Source organism: Cetorhinus maximus, chromosome 5 (assembly GCF_964194155.1).
Source record: "Cetorhinus maximus chromosome 5, sCetMax3.hap1.1, whole genome shotgun sequence".
Classification (NCBI taxonomy): domain Eukaryota; kingdom Metazoa; phylum Chordata; class Chondrichthyes; order Lamniformes; family Cetorhinidae; genus Cetorhinus; species Cetorhinus maximus.
The window spans coordinates 26,327,921-26,342,409 of record NC_135883.1 but is presented as its reverse complement, the minus strand read 5'-3'; the positions used below and the strand labels follow the sequence as shown (position 1 = coordinate 26,342,409).

Genomic DNA, 14,489 nt, shown 5'->3' with positions numbered 1-14,489 from the left:
CTCGAAACGTTGACTGATTTCTTCTCCGCCGATGCTGCCAGACTTGCTGAGTTTTTCCAGGTAATTCTGTTTTTGTTTTGTTTTGGATTTCTAGCATCCGCAGTAGCTTTTAGCTTTTTGTTTTCATCAAAATTTTATGATGTGTGTGACTTTTAAAACCAATCCTGTACCTCTACCCTCCTTCTGTCACCCCAATACTTGCCCCCATTGCCCTAGACCCACCTAACATAACCTTTCATCTTCCCTTTTACCCCTGAAGCCAAAACCTTGGATCATATCACCATTTCCTTGGACATTCCATCTCTCCCCGCTGTGCCTACACCCGTGACCATCCCAGTGCCCACTCTGACCCTGAACTCTCCTGTTGTCATCCTCAGTGCTTTTGTCTGCTTCAGTGACTCACCCAATGAGACCCTCCAATACTCAGCTGTGACTCTGGAGCTGCCCCCATAGCAAATACAACTCCCCCCTTTGACAGTTCCCTCTGCCACCCAGTACCCTCAATTTAATCCTCAGGGCCCCATAATTGATAGCATCAACCACGCGCCAGGCCCGTCATCCATCTTTCAGTCCATGCTTTGACCTGTCCATAAGACCATAAAACGTGGGAGCAGAAGTAGGCCATTCAGCCCATTGAGTCTGCTCCGCCATTCAATGAGATCATGGCTGATCTATAATCCTCAACTCCACTTTCTGGCCTTTTCACCATGACCCTTGATTCCCTTACTGATTAAAAATCTATCTGTCTCAGCCTTGAACATACTTAATGACCCAGCCTCTACAGCCCTCTGCGGTAAAGAATTCCACAGATTGACTACCCTCTGAGAAAAGAAATTCTTCCTCATCTCCGTTTTAAATGGGCGCCCCCTTACTCTGAGATAATGCCCTCTGGTCCTAGACTCTCCCGCAAGGGGAAACAATCTCTCAGCATCTACCTTGTCAAACCCCCTAAGAATTTTATATAAACACATAGAAACTGGGAGCAGGAGTAGGCTCTTTGAGCCAGCTCTGCCACTCAATCTGATCATGGCTGATCCTCTATCACAACGCCATATTCTCGCTTTCTCTCTATATCCCTTGATGTCTCTGATATTCAAAAATTTATGAATTTCTTTCTTGAATATATTCAGTGACCCGGCCTCCATAGCCTTCTGTGGTAGAGAATTCCACAGGTTAACCACCCTCTGAGTGAAGAAATTTTTCCTCATTTCAGTCCTAAATGGTCTGCCCTGTATCCTGAGACTGTGGCCCTGGTTCTAGATTCCCCAGCCAGGGGAGACATCCTTCCTGCATCCAACCTGTCTAGCCCTGTTAGAATTTTATACGTTTCAATCAGATCCTCTCTCATTCTTGTAAACTCTCGTGAATACAGGCCCAGTTGAACCAGTCTCTCCTCAGTTCTGCCATCCTTGGTATCAGCCTGTGTTTCAATAAGGCTGCCTCTCATTCTTCTAAACTCCAATGAGTACAGGCCCAACCTACTCAACCTCTCCTTATAAGAAAATCCCACCATACCCGGGATCAATCTAGTGAACCTTCCCTGGGCTGCCTCCAATGCCATTCTATCTTTCCTCAGATAAGGGGACCAAAATTGTTCACAGTATTCTAGGTATGGTCTAATTAGTGCCTTATGTAGTTTTAGCAAGACTTCCCTATTTTTATACGACATTCCCTTTGAAATAAAGGCCAACATTCCATTTGCTTTCCCTATTACCTGTTGAACTTGTATGGTAGCTTTTTGGGATTCATGCACAAGGACTCCCAAATCCCTCGGCGCTGCAGCTTTCTGCAGTCTTTCTCCATTTAAATAATATTCAGCTCCTCTATTCTTCCTGCCAGAGTGCATAACCTCACATTTTCCCTCATATTCCATCTGCCAAGTTTTGCCCACTCACCTAACCTGCCTATATCCCCCTGTAGACTCCTTGTGTCATCCTCACCACTTACCTTCCCACCTATTTTTGTGTTATCTGCAAACTTGGCGATAGTATATTCACTTCCCTCATCTAAGTCATTAATATATATTGTAAATAATTGTGGCCCCAGCACTGATCCCTGTGGCACTCCACTAGATACAGGTTGCCATCCCGAAAATGTCCCCCTGATCCCAACTCTCTGTCTTCTATTAGTTAGCCAAACCTCTATCCATACTAATATACTATCCCCGACACCATGGGCTTTTATCTTATTAAGTAGCCTAACGTGCGGTACCTTATCGAACGCCTTTTGTAAATCCAAATATATTACATCTACTGGTTCCCCTTTATCTGTCCTGCTTGTTACCTCCTCACAGAATTCTAATAAATTTGTCAGGCATGATTTCCCCTTCATGAAGCCATGCTGACTCTGCTTGATTAGATTATGTAATTCTAAATGCTCTGCTATTACATTCTTTATAATATACACCAACATTTTCCCAATGACAGATATTAAGCTAAGTTAGCAGTTTTTTATCTCCCTCCCTTTTTGAATAAGGGCGTTAGATTGGCCGTTCTCCAATCTTGGGGCTTTTCCAGAATCTAAGGATTCTTGGAAGATTACTATCAGTGCATCCACTATCTCTGTAGCTACGTCTTTTAATATCCCAGGATGCAACCCATCAAGTCCAGGGGACTTATCGGCCTTTAGCCCCATTAGTTTCCCTAGTACTTTTTTTCTAGTGGTAGTTATTGTATTTATTTCCTTCCCCCACTTTTGCCCCTTGATTATTTAATATTTTTGGAATGCTGTTAGTATCTTCTACCGTGAAGACTGAAGCAAAGTATTTATTCAACTCTTCTGCCATTTCCTGGTTCCCCATTATTATTTCCCAACCTCATTCTCTAAGGGGCCTATGTTCACTTTGGCCTCTCTCTTCCTTTTTATATATTTAAAGAAGCTCTTGCTGTCTGTTTTTATATTACTTGCTAGTTTACCCTCAAAAGTTTATTTTCTCCCTCTTTATTTTAATTTGGTCATCTTTTGTTGGTCTTTAAAACTTTCCCAAAACCTCTGGCTCACCACTAATCTTTGCCACATTGTATGTTTTTTCTTTCAATTCGATACTGATCCTCCACCCCCCACCCTTCACAGGACCACCACACCCAGGATACTAGGCCCTTCCCTCCAGCACGCTTCCCTGCACCTGAACAACAAATCCTTGTTCACCCTCCCTTCGCATCACGGCACCTCCCTGTACCTGAACACAACCCTCTGTCTAACCTCCCTTCCAACCACCACATCTGACCATCACCCTCTGCCCATCCCCCCTCACCTTCACTGCAATTCCCTTCACCTGAACACCAACCTTTCAACACCTACCTTGTGCCGACATGGAAAACCACTTAGCCACAGCTGCACAAAGCTGATGAGTGCATGCCACCTTTAAACAATCGTGCAACGTTTGCCATGCGACTCTTGTGTGCCATTAACTTACATTTCACATTAATGAGCACTCATGGCGTGCAAATGTATTACAAATATGAACCTGCCACAGGCTGGCACAATGTTCAATGCACCGCTGACTTTATCTCTGCATCTTAACCTGCTGTCGGGAAATCAAAATTTCCCATCCCACCTAATTAAGTCACCCTGCATGCCACATTTCCCGTCCTTGTGGGCTCCATAAAATCCAACCCTATCCCTTGTTAAGTCTGTTTCTCTCCGCAGATGCTGCCTGACCTGCTGAGTATTTCCAGCATTTTCCAATTTTATTTGGATTTCCTGCATCTGCAGGATTTTGCTTTTGTATTTCTGAAGGTTGTAGGGCTGAAGGAGATTATAGAGATAGGGAGGAGTGAGCAATGGAGGAATTTGAAAACAAGAATGTGGGAGGCCAGCCAGGAGTACATTGGAATTGCCAATTTTAAAGGTAACAAAGACATGAATGAGAGTTTCAGCACCCGTTGAGCTGAACTGACCACATATGAGATTAAAAGGTCATAAAATACTCTAAAAATGTCAGAATTGGATATATTTCAGCCCCTGCAAAGGCTGTATTAGGAAAAACAAAGATGGATGCAGGTAATAGAGTCCTGACAGGTGAGAACACAGCATGGCACCCAAAATCTCTCATTAATCCTGGGAAAATGAACATGCTGCTGCTTGAGGTGAGTGCAAGAAGAATTTCCTTGAATGATTCAATCGGGTACCCTCCACAGAGCAGTATACCTGGCAGCATGTGGTATCTGGTAACAAGTGGATAATGGCGATGTTGAAGTGCCAAAACCTACCCACGGAATCACTTATCAAGTTGTAGGCCCAAGATTCCATTGCCGCAAAGTGGTGCCTGTCAACTGTTCCACATTTACTGCTGGCTCATGTCATTGCCTATCATACATGTCCATTCTCCATTAAGTCACACTTTCAGATTACCGTTGACGCTGGCCACTCTTAACATATACATATCTTCATGGATTTTCACAAATAATACCCTTGCATCACAACCTATGCAAGATGTACAGTCATATGCAGGACACTTCCATAACTTGTCAATGATTTTTCTACTTTTGGCAGCTGTGTGGTCATATTGGGCAGCTGTGACGTATTGCTGTCGCTGTTGAATAGGAGATTAAATAAAATTGTTAATTTCCTATTGTTACAGACAGGAGAGAGAGAGATAGACTGATACCCCCACTTCCCTTTCCTTTCTGTCCATAATCAGTGTAGTTTGATTTTGAAACGGCTGATGTGTGTTGCCAAATCTCCCCCTGTTAGTGTGAGATCAATTTAAAACTCACCAGCAGCAGACTTTCATGGATTTAAACAAGAGTATTATTTATTCACACGCTCACCCCGGAAAGGTCTATTGTGAGGTCAATAACTCAACACACGCCCAAGAAAAATACAATTAAAGACTGTAGTGCACTTCTACAGGTATTAATGGTTAGCAGTTCATGTGTCTTGGAGAGTCCAGTGAAGGAAGGAGCTTTTTTCATTCTGGAATTGAAGTTCAGGTTAGTTCAGATGGCTGGGGTCAAACCCGGATTAACTGGAGGGTTTGTTAGAAGTAAAAGTTTTTCAGCAGGTCGCGTAGGCAGGCCCTGATGGCTGTTGTAACCGGGGGGTCCAATTTTTTACAGGAAAGCTTGGAGCTGTTCGAAACAGGTTGAAGGAGGCTTTTAAAAAACTTTAAGCCTCATAGGCAGGATGACACAGCCCCTTTCTTTGCAGCTGTGATGTTGTTGCTGGTGTTCTGCAGGCTGTTTGGTCTCCCAGTTTTTGGATAAAAGGATTTCAAAATCAGAGGGCTAGATATCAACCCCAGAGCGAAGGAGCTTAGCAAAGCTATTGACTTGTTTGCAATTGGGAAAAGCTCCAGCTGCTGATGCTGTACCACCTGAATTCATCAAGCATGGGAAACCGGCACTCCTGCAACATCTGCACTAATTTTTTTGTCTCTGCTGGCAGGAGGGGGCAGTGCCTCAGGGTATGTGTGATGCAAAGATTGTGACCCTGTACAAGAACAAGTGCGACTGTAGCGATTGCAACAGCTATGAAGGCTGAGCATTGTGGGAAAAGTATTTGTCTGTATTACCCATGTCAAACTCCAGATCTTGGCTGAATGCATCAATCTCAAATCCGAGTGTGGTTTCCGAACTGCAAGATCTACATTGGTCTTAATCTTCTCAGTAGAGCAGCTGCAAGAGAAATGCCACGAGGAGGCCGCTATTTCTTGCCTTCATTGATCTCAAAAAGGCATTTGCCTATGTGAGTAGATCTGGTCTGTTTAAAGTGCTGAAGAAAATCGGCTGCCTGCTAAGGCTGCTCAATGTGGTCTTGTCTTTCCATGACAGCATGATGGGTAAAGTCAGCTATGGCTTGGCAACATCAGAACCCTTACCAGTACTTGGGTCAAACAGGGTTGCGTCTGATGTTGACGCTTTTGGTATATTTTTCTCTGCTGTCATATGCATTCAGGTCATTTTTGGAGGCTGTCTAATTACATACCAGGACTGGCCGGAATCCTGTTCCGCCTTGTCCACTTGAAATCCAAGACTAAGGTACGCCAAGTCCTCATCATAGAATTGTTCTATGCAAATAATGCCGCACAAGTATTCCATACTGAGGAATGCCTTCAGTGGCAAATGGACAGATTCTTTCACACTTGTAAAGTGTTTGGTTTGACCATCAGCATCACGCGGACAAATGTTGCCATACTGCCATCAATCAACATTCACAACGTGACTCTAGAGTTTGTGATAGCTTCACATATCTAGGCCCCACAGTCACTATCAATTTGTCACTTGATGCTGCAATCAGCACTTGGATTGTAAAAGCTGCAGCTGTTATGTCCAAGCTGAGCAAGAGACTGTGGAACAACAGCAACCTGACTGAGAACACCAAACTGCATATCTGCCAATCCTACATCCCCAGTGTATTCCTCTACACTAGTGACACCTGGACAACATATGCTCGGCCGGAAAAAAGGCTGAATAGTTTCCGCAAAGTGTTGCCTGTCAACTGTTCCACATTTACTGCTGGCTCATGGCATTGCCTATCATGCATGTCCATTCTTCATTAAGTCACACTTTCGAATACTGTTGATGCTGGCCACTCTTAACATATACATATCTTCATGGATCTACACAAATAACACCCTTCCAACACAGCCTATGCAAGATGTACAGTCATATGCAAACTGCTTTCATAACTTGCTAATGATTCTTCTACTTTTGGCAGCTGTGTGGTGATATTGGGCAGCTGTGGCATGTTGCTGTTGAATAGGAGATTAAATAAAATTGTTAATTTCCTGTTGTTACAGACAGGAGAGAGAGATAGACTGATACCTCCAATTCCCTTTATTTTCTGTCTGTAATCAGTGTAGTTTAATTTTGGGTCACCAACTCGGAGATCCTGGAGTATGCCAATTCCATCAGCATACACTCATTACTCAAGTCAATGATGTCGCCACTGGTTTGGCCACCTTCATCAGACGGATGAGAGCCATATATCCAAAGACCTTCTGTACATTGAACTGTCCACTGGCTCAAGAGCTGCTGGGCATCCAGGCCTCTGTTACAAGGACACCTGCAAGTGAGATATGAAGATGGCAGACATTGGCACAGACAACTGGGAGACAGCCCCCAATGACCATGACTTCTGGACCATTTTGCGGGACATTGGAAGAGGTGAGAAGAAAAGGAAAGCGAGAAGAGGGAACAGAGAAAACAGAGGCCAGCAAATCCTGCACCTTCTCAGCCCTCTGTCTTCCTCTGCAGCAAATGTGGCAGAGACTGCCAGACCAGTGTGGGGGGTCCTGAGCCACACCAGATGATGCCTAGCACAGTTGACAACCAAGGTGCAAACCATCATCTCACACGATGGAAGGGTACCAATGACTGACCTGTGCTTTTATCACCTATTTGCTAAGTGCATGGCATTATGTTAAGCTGATACAACAAATGGTCCTTATGCTAGCACAAAATGAGGCAGAGGTTAAAAAGAAGTTGAGGAAGGAGGTGACTTAGGTGATCACAGACAATGCTGGCTCGATGTTGCAGGTTGGCTGCTGTTCCCCTTGTTGCCAATGTCACAGATCTGCAACCCGCACCATGTTTACCACAGCCTGAGGAGAAAGTTGTCCACATTTATTGCTGGTAGATATGTTTGCTCATATAGTGGCATCATTGATAGTTTTGGGCAGACTTGCTCTGGTGGTCACTGAGCGTCCAAACACGTTTTCATTCATCTTGTACTAATCTCAACCATGAAATACTGTAGGTTTCAAAGCCATCCCTTGTAGTTAATTGCAATTTGTCTACTGCAAAGGAGCTCATCATTTGGATGCCTTGATATCTTAACTGCACTTGTATTACAAGAGCTCCTTTGTCCTGTCTTTTCCGGCTGAGCCTATATAAAAATGTGTGGTATAAGTGGAATTTTTTAAAAAAAGATTGAAACATTTCTGACTTTTTTCAAAAGCTGTACTATTCGGGAAGCTTTCCTTATGCCGATTCCAGATTAGAGAAGTGAATGCCCAGTTCCTTTCCAAGTGGAAGCAAAGTTGGACTGGCTTCTTTCAAAGCATTATAATGCTTGGATCAAAATACAGCTCCCTTTTCAACGTGAAAGCTTGGTTCTGAAGAGGCACTTCTACGTGGATCTAAACCAGATTTTCCAAGCCCTCAAGATCCTTTTCTGATTTTTGTATCACTGGCTTCAGTAATCTGAAGGTATACCTTCTGTGTAATTTTACAAAATGTCATTTGCATTAATCAGTTTCAGAAATTATCAGTTTAATCATTACTTAATGAGAAGCTCTTTTTCCCTGGCGGGAGAGTGCAGAATGGGCTGAATAGCCTCGGTGTAAGGGGTCAGCCATTTAGGACTGAGATGAGGAGAAATTTCTTTGCTGAAGTTTGCAAATTTCTGTAATTATTTATCCTAGAGGTCCTATGGATGTTCAGTCATTGAGTATATTCAAGGCTGAGAGTGAGAATCTTTGGACTCGAAGGGAATCGAGGGCTATGGGGACTGGGTGGAAGAGTGGAGTTGGGGTTGAAGGTCAGCCATGATTTTTTTGAATGGTGGAGTGGGCTTGAGGGGCTGTATGGCCTACTCCTCCTGCCCTTATTTCTTACATTACTTTATGCTTCCAGTTTTGTGTGTCTATATAAGTGACTCATATTGCAAATTATTTGTTTTCTTTATAATTGTCACTTTTTGGCTCAGTTGATGAGCATACTCTCCTTTTTGAGCCAAAAGATTGTGTATTCATCCTCTACTTTAGAAATTTTATACGCAATCTAGCCTGATTCTTAGGTTAAGAGAGAGCTCTGGATTATTGAGGGTGCTGTTTCTTCAGCTGAGATATTGAGCTGTCACTCACTTCTAAAAATACCATGGATAATTTGAAGAGCACTGTTCCCAATATTCTCCCTGTCGTCATTGACACCAAAAAAACCCAGAATGAATGGTGTGACGGTCACATTAGGCCTATGATTGGGAAATGGACACTACTTTTTAAAAAAAAGAAGACAGTAACATGAAATATTGCCACTATACCTTCACAAAAATGGACTCCGCAAAGTAGGGAAACTTCTGTTGTGGTTTCTAGACAGAGAGACAATTTTCCCCTCAGTGCACTAAGTGCGGCGGTGGGCGTGAAAAGCTGCGTTTTACCTGTTGGCTGCAATGCTATGTTTTTGTGCCATTCTGTCTGCTTTCTGCTGCATTAATTATGCACACATGGGAAACATTGTGGCCGGACGGCCTCTGATTCATTGGGAAATATGCGAGATTGTGGGCGGACGGCCTCTGATTCACCCGCCCCACCATGAGCTCGCTGCTTCCTCACGCCATGAGCTATATTTAAACGGCACCAGTGCACAGCTTTTTTTAATGTTTGCAGCCCAGGATTGCTCCACAGAAGACATGGCTCCCAAAGGGAAAAAAGCGTGCTGCTCCAAACGTCAGTGACTCCTCACTGGAAAGCCTGCATGTGTGCCATTGAGGCCTGCCAGAATTTCCTCTACCCCCGTGATGGCCAGAAGTGGTCCACCAACCTCACCACTTGAGCTTGGTAGGAGGTGGCAGCAGTGGTTGGTTGCAATGCAGCACAGAAGAGGTCAGCCACCCAGTGCAGGAAGAGGATGAATGATCTCATCCGTGCTGCCAGGATAGGTTAACCATCTCATCACTCTCAACTCTCACACTCACAAGCCCATCAGACATTCACTGGCATCTCACACACTGCCAGCTCAAGGGACATCATCACTTACTCTCTCACACACATCCTCACATCTCCATCTGCACTTCTCTCCCCTGGAGCTTGTGTTCTCATCCCACCCATGGCTCCACTCACCACCCACACATGCCAGGGATCCTTATCATCTGCCCTGCACACACGCTCCATCTGTCTTTATGCCGGACAAGCTCGCACACAATCGCAGGGAGAATTCCAACCAGGGGTGGAATACCGGAACTTAAGGTCCTCACTGCCTTCGAGAACAGAGCCATCAAGCTGGCAGGAGAGAATGTGGACTGTGCCTGTGACGACAGTGAGGTCGGCGGCACACACCCATGTGAGGTTCTTGCACCAGCTCATCCCTCAGACAGCCACGCTGTGAGTGTATTGACCTGTTTTAGAGTTACCTACCATGCACTAATTATCTCTACTTTCTTTCATAGGCACCTCTGTTAAGCTTCTGAGGCCTCCATCCAGCCAGGCTCTTTGCTCAAGCCCTGATGACACCTCAGCTGAGGAACCTGAGGACAGCATCATTGAACACCCATCCCAGTACTCATCCACACCCTCCAGCAGCGCAGAGACACACACCTTGGTGGGACCTAGTTCTAGAGTATCCTCGGGGTCACAATCTGGTCTACAGCAGGCAGAGGCAGGGGCATCCGAGGTCACCGGCGCTTGGAGATCTGCTGGAGGCCAGGAATCTGTGCAGTCCGAGTCAGCTGACAAGCCTCTGGACTCGGTCCTAAATCAGTTACTGGAGCTGCAGCGATATATCAGGAAGGGATGTCAGCTGCATTCCTCAGATTGCAATGTATGATGGAGGAGCCTGCCCCCACCTTCACTCTGAAGTGATAGCGCCGGCACACCAATGCACTGAGGTCAACACTGATAGGATGGTGGCTGCCATGGAGACCTTGGAGACATCTGCCCTGCTCTGCTGCAGGAGCAGCACTCCATCGCTGTAGCCATTGGTGACATCTATCAATGGCTATGTGAGCGGAAGGCAGGGCACCTAAATATCACTTCAGCTGCCCCTTCTCCTGAAGGAGTCAGTCAGGGGCCGTCAGGCACCCTTAGGGAGAAGGACCAGCAGCTGGACACCCCGGGGTCATCCACCTAGGTGACTCCGGGACTGTCCAGCCCGTCCCAATCCTCTCTTCCTGTGACCCCATCACCTCCAGCTCCACAGGCCGAGGAGGGTGCATCTGTCCCACAGCAGAACATCCGGAGTAGGCTGGGGTCCTCCAAGTCTTGGCCCTCCAAAGGGCGTCCGCCAAAGTCATTAGAGACAGTAGAGCGTAGCAGTCAGCAGGCTGCCTCCACCTCTGCCATGGATGTGGGGGGAGTATCAAGGCATAGTGATAGGGTTAGGAAAGTTTAAAAAAAAAGTTAGGAGCACAATGGTGGTACTGGTTTTCACAGTATGTATATAATGTTCACAGATGTAAATAGAATTGCACCCATTTCACATTCCTTGTGTATGCTTCCTTTTTCTGATGAGTTGTGTTATGATCCCAGCTGATGTTACTACTGGACAAACCAAATCCCGGGACGGAGCCGGTTTGATAGATCCTAACTTTTATGTTTTGTTTAGATACGTAGAGGGTGGCTACTGAACAGAGTCACAGGAGTTAGTTGATGAACTTTTAACAAAAGAATAAAACATTTATTAAACAAGAAAAAATGAACTATATTACAATACTCCTTCACCCACAACAATACCTTCACAGATATATACAGATTTGCAAGGTTAACTCAAGTAACAAAAGCTATCTTATACTCTAATGTTCATAGTAAGTACACAGCCCATGTAAACCAATAGGCACTCTGTGGCCAGACACACTAGACTCTGAAACCAAGTGACAGATGCCACCCCAGACAGATGCTATGGATCCCTCATCAACTCCCCGCAGACACTTGTCACACCGTGAGCCAACTGGTCTCACTGAACTCCGTCTTTCACAAAGGGTTTCCAATCTTCACTCTCGAAGAACTCGCTCTGGAATCTTCTCCCAAATGACCCTTTCTCTCAGACGCCTTCCACAAGGGTCCACCTCTAGCGTTTCGAACTCTCCTTCCGATGTTCCTCTCCCCTGGATTGGCACGTGCATTCAAGCTTTCTCCCACACACACTCTCTGTCATTGACTCAGCCCTGCCAACAGAACACCCCCGCTTCACATGCCCATAGTAAAGAGTTACAGGCCTCCAGCTGTCTCCTTGGACCTTCTGGCTTTTATTTTGCTTTAAGTCAGCTTCCTGCAGCTTTCTTCTCTTTAAGCTTGAAGCTTGGAGCCTTCCTCTCTGCTCCTTACTTTCACTTCCATGGAACAGGATCTTTTCCAGATTCCTGTCCTTCCTTTGACTAGACTGTCCTCTTGGATCTTCCCTGTTCCATTCCCCTGGATTTGGGGACTTTCTTCTTTTGTTTCTGGAACCTGCTTCCGTAGTTCCTTCTCTTTCCTGGTAGCTGGCTTCAACTTTGGTTTGGGACTTGCTGTCTGTCCCTCTGCTGTCCAGCCTCTCTGGAATCCTGGCTTCAACTGAAGAAACTACTTTTCTGATTCTGTGGGGCCTTTTGTTGCTCGGCAACAGCACAGTTTTTTTAAGTTTGTGTTTTAACTCTCCTTCAAGAGTCATAAAATCTTCATTAAAATGCAGGTACGTTTTAAAGTGAAACTTAAACTCAACTTCCCCTTTTTCTTAACACTCAGATAGAGAAATACAAATTAAATTTAATGCTAAAGTTTAAACTTAAAGATACACTTATTCTTTACACGCCCAAATACTCATATAACTTAAACTATCCCTATTTCCTAACAGCTCTGTTGCTGTCGATCAGGTGTGATACCATGGTCCCTTCCCCCACTTAGCGCCTCTCGTCTATGTAGTGTGCTTCCATATCACCACAGTGTATGCCCCTTTTTCAGATCATTCTCGACATCAGTGATGCATCAACCTTAATGTAAAGTGTACTTGTGGAATGGACCTCATTCACATGCTTTGCAGGCTCATGTCATGCTTAGTCTTGGCTGTGTAAGATTGAGGCAGAGGTGTTCTCTTCTCACTTGCATTCTTGAAAGGTGAAGGGGTAGTGTACAAGGAGAGATGTGTTTTACATATGGAGAAGGGTCATAAATCGGGCAACTCCATGTGCTGTCTGTCATCTGGCAGGGTTTTCATGCCATGAGTCCGTACTCCGAGCTCGTGTGTGCTGCTGTCTGCAAACTGTGTTCCCGACTTTCCGAGTGTACATCTGCTAAGCTCACCAATAAGTGGGAGCACCTTGTCACCTCAAGGTGCTGAAGCTCTGCCCCTCTCAGCCACGTTATTGCCCTGGCACTCGAACCTTTAATCTTGAGTTTTTCTCAACTTGTAATTGTTTGTACTGTGGCCACAAGGCTGTCTTAAATGTTGGGATGTAGCGCTGTGTGTTCCATCACCTAAACTCTCGCCGAGACAAGTAATGCTAATTACAAATGGTGATTTCTTGCAGTCAGCAGAGCCTTTGAGCATGCCCTGGAAGCACACATTGTAGCTTTAGACAGTGTTGAGGGGAGCAATGGGATAGGAATAAGGATGTACTGAAGCTGAAGTCTGCTGTTTAGTTGCAACAGCTCATCATTTTGAGGTCTTCAGGGTGTCTGAGCATTTTGGAGTTCGCAAGGGCCAGGATTGGCCATGAGGGCACAATGTGTGTCTTAACGAGGAGGCATTGCAAAGTCTGGCATGCAAGTGGTTGAACATCCTCAACCTCATGCATAGTAAAGTGAGGATAAAAGCAGGCCAGCATCCCTAATTGAGAGTGCCGGATATTAATATGATAGAGAAGGAGCTGACACAGAGGATTGAGTCCTCTCTGAATAAATGCACACCCAGGGAACGTCCTCGGCTGCCTTGGCCCAAGAGTCACCTATCAGTTTTACCATCGAGGTTACACATTGAATGTGTTGTCTGTGGCTGGAAATGGATCTCCTTGAGGGGCTTTGAAGGCATACAACTACAAACCCACTGAAGATAGTGGAACAACTCCTGGCTCTTGTAGGCTGCCATTGTGACTGGGATGTTGGAGATACACCTGAAGAGGCAACACCTTCTGATGTCTGGTGCCGGGATTCCCTCCTCCAGTTATCACATTATCTCAGCATGGACACATGCTCCCAAGGCTTCATCCTCCTTCCAAGGATCAGGACAGTGTGATCCTGATGTGTAACTATTCACTCTCTTATTGATGTGTATGGTTGAAATGAGAGGAATAGCATTGCTGGTGTTCAGTTGGCCCATGATGGAGGGCACTTGTCCGAGAGGGTACTCATTGCAACTTGTCATCCTCTTCATGGAATCTGGTGGCTATGAGGGCCTCGTCCATGCCTGTCTCATCTGGCCCATGCTATGGCTTCTTACCCTGCAGCCTCAGCTTCCTCGAACTCAACGCCCTTATTCCCTTCAATGTCCTCCTCATTGGAGGAGACGTGCAGCTCCTGCATGTTGGCATCTGGCAAGTCCTTCCCCCCTTTGCAATGCTAGGTTATGTAGCGCACAGCAAGCCACAATGACCCATGAGACCCTCTGGGGAGTGTATTGGAGTGCTCCACCAGATCTGTCCAGGTATCGGAATCACATCTTTAAGATGCCTATGGTGTGCTCCACCAATGTTTGGGTGGAGACATCAGCCTCATCGTACCTTCTCTCTGCAGGATTCTGTGACCGCTGCATGGGCATCATCAGCCATGTACTTTATGGGTACCTTTTGTCACTGAGGAGCCAGCCCTGGATCCTATGTGGTCCCTCGAGATGTCTGGCATCTGCAGTCTACTCAAG

The 14,489-nt window shown here is 45.5% G+C and overlaps 1 protein-coding gene across 1 annotated transcript in view; it reads left to right on the top strand.

Moving 5' to 3' along the window:
• greb1 (growth regulating estrogen receptor binding 1) overlaps window positions 1-14,489 on the top strand; it is a 351,042-nt gene that overhangs the window by 18,165 nt on the left and 318,388 nt on the right. The window lies entirely within an intron of this gene.